The sequence below is a fragment of the Sinohyriopsis cumingii genome, chromosome 9 (assembly GCF_028554795.1).
Source record: "Sinohyriopsis cumingii isolate HCF-2022 chromosome 9, ASM2855479v2, whole genome shotgun sequence".
NCBI classification, from domain to species: domain Eukaryota; kingdom Metazoa; phylum Mollusca; class Bivalvia; order Unionida; family Unionidae; genus Sinohyriopsis; species Sinohyriopsis cumingii.
In genome coordinates this window covers 65869966-65880400 of record NC_142969.1, presented here as the reverse complement: position 1 = coordinate 65880400, position 10435 = coordinate 65869966, and the positions used below count along the sequence as shown (strand labels likewise).

The following is a 10435-nucleotide window of genomic DNA, read 5'->3' as shown; positions in this document are numbered from 1 at the left end:
CGATGGAGGGCAGATTAATGTTTTCACCTCAGATCATCTAAGATTAACTAATTCAATAGAATTTGTTTAGACCCGAAGCAACTGTTGTTTGGACACATGACACTGGTCACGGTTATAATTTCACCCATAATAGAATAAAATAAAACAATTTCACCCATAATAGAATAAAATGAGAAAAACGAGAGCGCAGAAATAATCAAATCAACTGCGAGATGAAATATTGTATATTTGTGTACTTTACAGATTTGCTACTGAAATATTAATGCGTACAGTCGGCTTGAAGCGTTGTTACAAAATCCATCCAAAGAAAGGTTTGTCTCCTTTAAGCTGGGACACAGAGATTATTTCGAGCATCCCAGGCACAGATGGCGAGACTGGCGCAAGGTGGCCTTGTTGGCAAATTAAAACAGGTCAAGCAATTCGCGCTGGTGCCTGTTGTACAAACAACTCTCTTGTAGAATTCGAGGTCTGTTTCTATATTCACTACAGCTGAATTCCCCTTCCCTGAGCCGAGATTAAGGAGGGGAAATAGAACAAGAAGGAGTACTGAAAAATATAAAAGAAAACAAATAGATGAAAAAGGCTATAAAATGTCACTGGAATAAAATAAATCCAAATAACAGATTTAGATTTTCCTATATGCTGTCTTTCTTGTTTCTACCATTTTGAGTAACTCAGGTACATCTTGTTGGGGTGCTCGATTAAAAAAGATATGTAAATGGCTAAGGAAGAGTGCTGTAATCGGTCTGTCTGTCTGTCCCTCTCTCTCTCTCATGCAATAAACTGACAACGACTAGTGCAAAAGTAGTATATAATTAGCCTGAGCACTTTCGACTCTAAACGAGTCTTTTTAAAAGGCAAATACAAAACATAGACAAGACAAACAAAATCCCCCAGAAAAACCGTTGTGGTTACAAAACTTTACATGACTATTTCTACAGGGACGAAACCTTTACATGTATTATGTTCTTATTTCAAGTTGAAGTAAACGAGTTGATACATAACAAATTTAACAGTTTCACTCCTTTATAACAAGGAATAACAAACTGTATAACAAACTCTATAACGAACTGTATAACAAACTAACTGACAATATACGACAAGAAAAATATTTTATCCTGCTTATAAGAATCAGGAATAACTTTAGTGGGCCAAATAATGACCTGTATGTCCATCATATAATTGAATCACCCGGAAGTAATGGACTACATGTATTTTTAAGTGGATCTCACCAATTCTTAGACTGTAACGTATTTCTGACCTAACGTAGCAAATTAATTTTTAATTGGCTGTTCATACACGCTACTATTAATTGTAATTTTGTACCTTATGGATCTCTATACTTACCATATCACCAGAATTACAAAATTACAAAGTGTTCCGATACGGTCATAATTGTATAGTGCATAATTCTCTGTCTGTCTGTCTGTCTGTCTCTCTCTCTCTCTCTCTCTCTCTCTCTGCGCCATACGTTTATATATTGAACATTGTTTCTTGCAGAAACACTGTACCTAGGTTGTAGAACGTGTTGCCAAACACCAATTGTTTTATTTTTGCTATACGTTTCCAAACACTAGTTGCTTATTTTTACAATACGTTGCCAAACACCAGTTGTTTTACTTTTACAATACTGTAACACGCACATGAGTATTTACTTGACCGAGCGGTTGTCAAACCCTGGCGCGATTCTCGCTAGAAGTCATATGTTTACCCAGACTTTCCAAAGGCTTCCATACAACTTCAGTTGTAAATTAGAAAGCCCGACGTGTCCATTCTATACCTAAATTTTACTCTAATTAATGCAAGACCGCAGATAAAACAACCTGCCAAATATCTATCAACCGCACATCTGCATGGTTTATCTTCATCATGTTTCCGTACCGCCAACAGTTCACGCCTTAGAAAATGTACGAGTATCCCCTAACACTGGGAACTATTATAACTCCGCCACCTTAGGTCAGTCAATGTATGCTTTCCAGGCACATTTCGCCAATATAACTGCACCACATTTGCCCCATGGCGACATAAACGGTATCTGCCAAGTCTTTTCTTTTTTATTCCCTTGTGTAATTTACCGGTTTCCTACCGTAAATACTGCCCTTGCAGTCACACCACCAATGTACACCATTAGATTTTAAAATGGACTATCTTATGACAGGGACATTCATTCGGTTTTGGCCTGAATTCACTACTAGTGAACCATGGCATCATGGAAACTCACTAACACTTCACTCCGTGACGTTTGCTCCTAATAATTGGCTAATTATTTCGGGCTAGGAATATTTCCATTGCGTCGAATTCCAATAATCACACAAGTAATCACACAAATCTAAGAATTCCTTAAAACGGGGCGCTATAACCAAATGCGCATACTCTAAATTTATTACAATACGTTCCAACAGTAAGCAGGTTAAGATCCCATACTTTTCAGGGTAAGATAAACGCGGGCAGACATTATGGCATGGAAAAAGTAATATTTCTTTCGGGTCTCTTTTGATTCTCTTATTCAAAGTCCTTCTCAAGGAAACATAGGAGCCATTTTGTTAAACAGTTTCAAAATATGTTGTACAAAGCTGTATAAACAATTTTAAATTCTCCACCCGGCTCACAGCACTCACGATGTACTGAATGAGATCGGCGTGACGGAAGAATGAGGGTTAATCCATATCATTAGTGTCAGAAATAAAAAGTTGTTCTTTTCAGATTAACCCGATCTTGTTAATTTATAATCATTTAATCTTACATATTTGATCTGGCGTTCGGTACAGATGTTTTCTCAGCATCACACACAGAGACTGAAACTAATGAGGCGTTTTCATTGATGTGCATGGTTCTGTGTTCGAAGATGATTATATTAACTTTAATCGATGTTTAGTCTAATGCATAACTCGCCTTTTCCATTGAAAGATCAGAATATCAGCAAAGATAAGATTTGCTGTATATTGATACAAATAATCAATGATCTCTAGTTCATGTAGATGAGATATCATATATTGCACTATGAAGTATAGCCAGATGTTTTCATGTCTTAGGTAGCTACCGTTTTCTGAGAATTGCGACCAAATGTCACCAACGAATTCGAATGAACAACACTTTGAACGTAATGAAGTTTTACTCCGAAATACCTTTGACCTTGCGGAAAGAGAATGAACTCGTTTCGCTCCTCGGAAGTTCTATAGATAGGTAGTATTCATATCGTACTCTGCAAATGAAATGTACCATTTATATGAGAATGCCAGTAACCCATTTCAAGAACTGGAATCTTCCAAATCAGCCATTTTTCTCTGTTTTATGTTGTTTGCTAAACCGTTCCGTCCTATTATTTATCCTTTAGAGGTACATTATATCCGTGGTTTCACGGAATCCTTAAAGGTACACGATTCGCTTAAGTCATCAAACGATATTATCGTAGCCTTGGTTGTGATCATGTGACGTCATTTCTTCAGCAAAGATGTAGCCGAAGGTTACATTAATTTCCGCTTCAGCAAAATCGCTATTTTAGTCTTGATATATGAACTAAAACAAGATGGTGAGGGAATAGTTTTCTTTCTTTCATTCTGATAATACCTCGTCACTCGTTCACTAGACGACGTTGTTCGTAAACTTCTTGGTCGGCGCTATTCAGGTCTATCAAAATACGATCCATTGGAGTTTGTGAAGTACCGAAGTTTCAAAATGACAAAGACATATGCATTCTCAAAAATATATTTATGTCTAGTTTCCATTTTCCACACAAATCCGGTGGTGGTGGTGGTGGTGTTTACAGGATATTCATTGAAGTCACATAGCAAAGTATTAAAATAGCAAGATGTACATAAACCTGAATTACTTTACTGATGATTATTTACTAAGAGACAACAAATTTTGAACGAAAACAGTTGTGTTAGGAATCACAGATGAAGAAAAAATTGGATATGAAAACGCAAACCTCATATCCCATTATATGTCTGTCCACAAAACTTACTTAGCTAATAACAATTTTCGCTTTTACAAAATTATGAAATTTCATATTGATACTTTATCAGCAAGGATCAATGAATCTCTCAAAGTGTCGATACATGAAGCGACTATAAATAACGAATAGAGATATGAATTTGTATGTGCTTTTAAATAAAAATTACCCGGGTGTCCTTTCCCCATACCCTCACATATATCTGAAAACAAAACTCAAGCTCACAATATCCCAACTCAGTGTATTGTTACGACTCTGTGTCTTAAACTATAAAACTGAAAGAAGCTAAACCAACACGTTTAGTAAAATGTAATAAATAACTTATTTCTCTAAGTTTCAAAGTGAAAATTTAAAAGATACTTGCAGTACTCTAAATTAAATATCCAAGAATCCTAAATGTCCCATTAAAAGTCCAATTTTATGGAATGTTCCGAATGAATTCCAATAGTCTTGAATATCCTGATGTACCACAGTAATACAATCATGAAAATATTCGAATGAATTCTAGATAATCCCAATGCACTGTTTCAGTCCAAAAAGTCAAAGAGCACTTTGCAATTCCAATGAATATTTGAAATACATCCTTATAACAGAATTATATCTGACATAACTACAAACCCTGATCATAGATTCCAAAGACTGATATGAAGCAGTAGTAATTTGTTTATCCAGCTCCCACTGCATGTAAATTTCACAAGACCTACAACGTAATAGATTTCAAACGGAAAAAACCTAGCTTAAGTGTAAACAAGATTTACGTTGAACTCAGATTTTAGTAAACATCTTGTTTACCACTTAGTAGCATGGCAAAATTCACGAAGGCAAAAACTCCACAACTTTCAATCAAGGACAAAATTACTCACTCAGTATAGATATACATAACTTGAAAGCTGAAAGCACATTAAGACCATCGACCTTATTTGAAATGAGTTAGAATGATAAATCTAGTGCGAAAAATATGCAGTTTTTCAAAGTGATCAGAAATGGGGATCGAAGTTTGTTACTGTAACTGACCCGGATAGCTACGCGACCAGAAAATTCCAGTCCAATAAATCTTATGGCTGGCGTTGTAAAACATGCCTTTTTTTCAGATATGTTTTAGTTAGTAAGAAAATTATTTTGCCTTAATAACAACATCTACATAAAAGATATTTCTAAACACTAAGTTTTAATATGACAAGGTCGTATAGGCAAATTACTGATGTCTTTCTGGACAAATCTCATGAATACTTACATTTTTTTTGTCTAATACATAAATTGTAATTTAATGAGATTATCACTCTAGTCGGTATTTTGGACTTGAACTTGTTCAAAATCAAGTTCATTGTGTACATGACCAATAACTTTTATTTTTGTATACAAATAATACATAGCTAATATTTTCTCTGTGAGTGTGGGTTAAATATTAGGCTCATTATCAAAACAGATAAACATGTTTATTTGGGTCTGGGTTTAAGATATTGGTATTCCCTATGGATCAGTCTGTTTAACCTGATGTTTGCCACTTACTTTATTATAATTTTAGTAACAGATTTTATCTGTTACAACTGAGAATTTTCTAGAAATGAACTTTGGACCCTCATCCTGTGTCTACTTTTGTGTCTTTTTTTTAAATAAAAGAAAATCAAATTTTGATGATTCATTCTTGCGATAACATCAGAAGCAGAATCATGTAGAATGTTTCGTTCTGTTTTTTTATATATTTTATTATTCAAATATTATTCTCTGGAATTACAAATTGCTCCATTGTATTCTTGGACAGAATCATTAACATGGAATTAAAGTAAATTCAACCAGAGAGGAAAACAAGGGAAAGTAAGAATTAAGCCCTATGCAAAGTACGAAACTGCAGAGCGCCACCTTTATAGTAAATTAAAGCAGAAGAGGAAGTAGATCGAAACATGTACTGCCACGGGGGGGGGACGCATCAATCTTGAAATTTCTCATTTAGCCACATGGAAGAGATATGAATCTACGCTCACATAATGCAGATCCATATTAAAAACCATAAAATAATATACTGATTATATTGTCCAGAAAAAATACTTTTTAAAAAAATGATAAACTAAACTGTCTTTGAAATCAAAACGAATGGTTATATCACAAGAGGTAGAAGTGAAATTGAACTTTAAAATTTTAGGTTATATTTAGTTCTTTTTTTCCCCCAAGGTTTTAAGATATTTTGTGGCTTAAAACACATAACATTTTCAACCTTATCTATCTCCACGGTATTCATAACATTTATTACAAATCTGGTAAAGTATGGTTTGAGTTTGTTCCTAAATATAATGAAAATAAAGCAAAAATTAATAAATAGTTGAATGACAGGATGTCTTTAATTGCATAGTTCATGCACTTTCTTGACTGCTTGGCTAACCTAACGAAAAACCGTGTGCAGAAAAGCACTTTTTGTGGGGTCAGGATAGAGCCATTCACCATCATTTCAATATGTTAGTTTTTTTCTTTTTAGGTTTCCTTCAGGTTTTAAGACTTTTTTAAGGTTTCTAAGGCCAAAATGAAATTTTAGGTTATTCAAGGTTTTTGAGGTCCACTTCTGACCCTGTATCAAGATCAAACCCAATAACAAATTTTGTGGACACACTCATATGTACACGTAAATGCGCATGTCCTATAATGACTCGGACTAATGTTGTACAATTTGCAGTTCATTGGAGAAAGTCTGGCCTGATTGTAACATCCTATTATTAGTATGTGGAACACACACACACATCTCTCTCTCTCTCTCTCTCTCTCTCTCTCACACACACACACACACACACACACACACACACACGCATACACACACAACTATTTGTTTCTGACACATGTTTCCATTTTTGTTTGGTGTCTGTTTATGCTCAAATTTCAAAAGCCAGATTCGTTTCTCGAAAACGTTCCATTATTAATTATTAATTTGTTTAATCCATACAAAAGAAAAGTCCTGGCTTTCCTTTCTCTATGTCTCTGTATTTTGATTTCTCTCTATCTATCTATCTATCTATCTATATATATATATATATATATATATATATATATATATATATATATATATATATATATATATATATATATATATATATATATATATATATATATATATATATATATATATATGCTGTAATTACGTCATGGTTGTGTATCATTTTATATTTATCAGCTACACGTTTTGAATCTGCTATCGTAAATGTATAAAAACACGTGTCTATACGTTTCTGACATATTTGGCCAGTTAGTGAATGTTATCTTTCTATGATTTTAAGGTTCCAAGCCATAAATATGGTTAGGTCACTAATTAAGTCTCAAAATGACCTTGACATTTACAAGTCAAGCTACGATGCATGTACTCACAAGAGTGGATTTTGAACGTATTGTATCAGTCTTTTTTTAACATAACGTATCAGTCTGTTTTAACATAACTAATCAGTTAATTTGCAAAATCACTCTGGATACATATATTCCAATCCAGGGATCGGACAGGCGTTTAATCTTCATGATCCAATACAACGACTTAGTTGTACAATTTAGATTTTACAAAATGAACTGTAAGTCTTTCTTTATACCTTATTATACGTCAATTAAGCATCAAGTTCTAGCAACTTACATTAGGACTGTCACTAAATGTAAGAAAGATGTCAGTTTTAAAACGATCGAAGGCAAAATATGAATGTGTAAGGTAGTGGTGACTCGATCAAACCTGGTTAACATAATATCGAAATGCACAATGTCGGCATCACTTGCATCGATTAAAGAGTACAATTCCTTTGCTTAACATAAAGTCTCTATTATTATGCCATCTAGGTGAAGGTCCAAGTCATCGGTCACGTGACAATATTACGAAGTTCTGGAAAGACTAAGATGAAATGTTACCCTAGTGTGGATTATTATTATTATTATTATTATTATCACAGTACAACTTACAAAACAAGGGAATGAGGGCATCATTATTTGTAGATCCAAACCCAGCTCCTGAGACCATGGAAGGAGACAACAGGCAGCTGACTATCGCCGCCGTTTGAAAGAGGCTTAGACACTTCATCGTCAGGTATTCTTCTTCTAAGCAGAAACACGAGATAAACTAATTCATACTAGAAACAATTTGTCAGAGATAAACTAATTAATACTAGAAACAATTAGTCAGAGAAAATATAAATAAGTGTATACAGGATATAGTTAAATTCTCAAATCAGATCAAAGGTCACACGCACCCTCTTATTTCTCCCATCGTGCCAAAAATGTACGGATAATTTCTAGACATGCTTTAGGGGCCCCGAGTGGCCGAGTGGTCTCAAGCACTCTCCGTTACGGATCACTGCCATCTCACCTCTGTCTGCGTGGGTTCGAGTCTCGGATTCAGCCAATGTGGGTACGTGAGAAAGCTTGCCAGTAGTTTCTCGTGGGTCGGTGGTTCTTTCCCGGGTTTTCCCGGGTTCTTCAACCACCATTAATACTGGCCGCTATGTATAGCCTATTGTGTGCTGAAAAATGGCGTTAAACCCTATAAGAACAGCAACTAGACATGTTTTGCTTAATCTCTCATTTAGCTGTGGTGACATATTGATCTTTTATCCCTATCATCAAGTGTAGGACTCAACGCTTCTGTATATTAAATATAGTCATTTCAATTTTCTTTCAATGTTGCAGTGCGCCTGATTGAAAATATACAAGATTAAGTTACCGTTGAGTGAGGTGATCATTACGTGGTAGAAAACAAACAACGCTGTATACGTTGCAAGGACACCAATTTCACCCCAAACCCCAGTAGTAGCTATTACCATACTAGATATTGTCTACTACGCTTAGAAACATACTGTCTTATTAAAAACAAAACAAATAAATAAAAATTAAAAAAAACAACAACAAAAAAAACCAAAAACAAACTTGTGTTGCGTTAGAGAAAACCATTCAAACAATTTACATAATGTGCATGACCATCCAAACGTCTGACGTTTTGCACATTTATAACCAGGTAATGAAAATTATTTTAAATAGTTTTATGGGGAGGATCGGTCTATATTTATTCGTACCCAGTTCCGGAAACTCGCTAATTGCAGCTAACCTAACTAGTTGTTCTGTCTAATATGTATCTTGCACGAGTCTAGTGAAGTCCTTATCTACTGTTTTTCTGCATAAGTCTGATGCGGTTCTTATCTACTGTATTCTGCATGAGTCTAGTGAAGTCCTTGTGTGTGTGTGTGTGTGTGTGTGTGTGTGTGTACGTGTGATTTAGTTTTTTTAACGTAGTTTTAACAATTTTTCATATCGTTAGGATGTCCGCAGTGTGGCAGTTTTATAGTGATGACTAGCACTGGGGCATCATGTCATATTATCCAGACATCAGGCCGACCAGTCCTAACACTGGCCTCTTAATCTTGAGCGCCTAGCGAGGCAGCTGTTAGTACCATTTTTAAAAGTATTTGGTATGACTCGGTCGGGGTTCGAACCCGCGACCTCCAGAATCCGAAGCGGACGCTCTAACCACTAGGCTACCGGAGCGGTCTCTTATGTACTGTTTTGTGCATGAATACTGAAGTTCTTATTATTTATGTTACTATGACTACTGCAACCACTGATTTTACTAATACTGTTTATGCTACTATATACGTTACTAATACTGTGACGATTATGATAATGATATCGATATTATTAATAATACAAATAATAATATTCAATAATATTAATTATCATTTTGGAGAAGAGGAATTTTATACTCACATTGGTCGTTTGGCCAGAACCTATCCATAGAGTAAACCTCGGCTCAATATCAAGCACAATAAAACGACACATATTTATATTTAGGGTGAGATCTGACTTCTGGCTGGTCATCAGTTGTTGCCCATGTAGGCCTGTCAGATCACGCGTAATATTATCTAACTATTGGATTACACTTGCGCGCACCTTAATACCAGGAATCTCCATGTTATATCGTTTGATGTTACAGCCTTAGGGGCCATCCATTTATTTCGTACACAAAAATCTGGCAAAGCTTGACACCTCCCCCTCCCTGTACACATGCGTACATTTTTAGAAACACCCCCACCTGCGTACCTACGCTTGACGATTCTATAGAACGGTTTATATTTAATCCACGCAGAAACGATCAAGGATTAATATTATTAACGTGTTTAATAAAAATAGTCACCGACATTGATTGTCTGGCTGCGTAACTTTATAAAGTTTGTCTAGTGTCCGCTAAAATTCAAGCGCCGACTGAACTCAGTCGAACAGGTTACGTATTAGACAAATTATTATTGAGGTTTCACACCCCACCCCCACCCCGTTTCTTATGCGTACGTACATTATCAGTAGACACCACCACCCCACCACCCATACGCAAGCGTACGCATTTGGTTAACCCCCCTCCATGCATCCATACTAAATGGACATCACCTTAGTTTCTCTTACAGATTAAACTGGTGTGGTGCTACTTAGACACATCATACACATAACATCTGACTATGTTTCCGGTTACTAAATTAGATAAAA

The 10435-nt window shown here is 35.4% G+C and overlaps 1 long non-coding RNA gene across 1 annotated transcript; it reads right to left on the bottom strand.

Moving 5' to 3' along the window:
• Positions 1–238: 238 nt before the first annotated feature.
• LOC149791936 (uncharacterized) lies at positions 239–9717 on the bottom strand. The gene is made up of 3 exons (XR_016423233.1): positions 9665–9717; positions 7871–8005; positions 239–546 (listed from the first exon to the last, which is right to left on the bottom strand). It is a non-coding gene; the product is annotated as an uncharacterized LOC149791936 (long non-coding RNA).
• Positions 9718–10435: the final 718 nt, after the last annotated feature.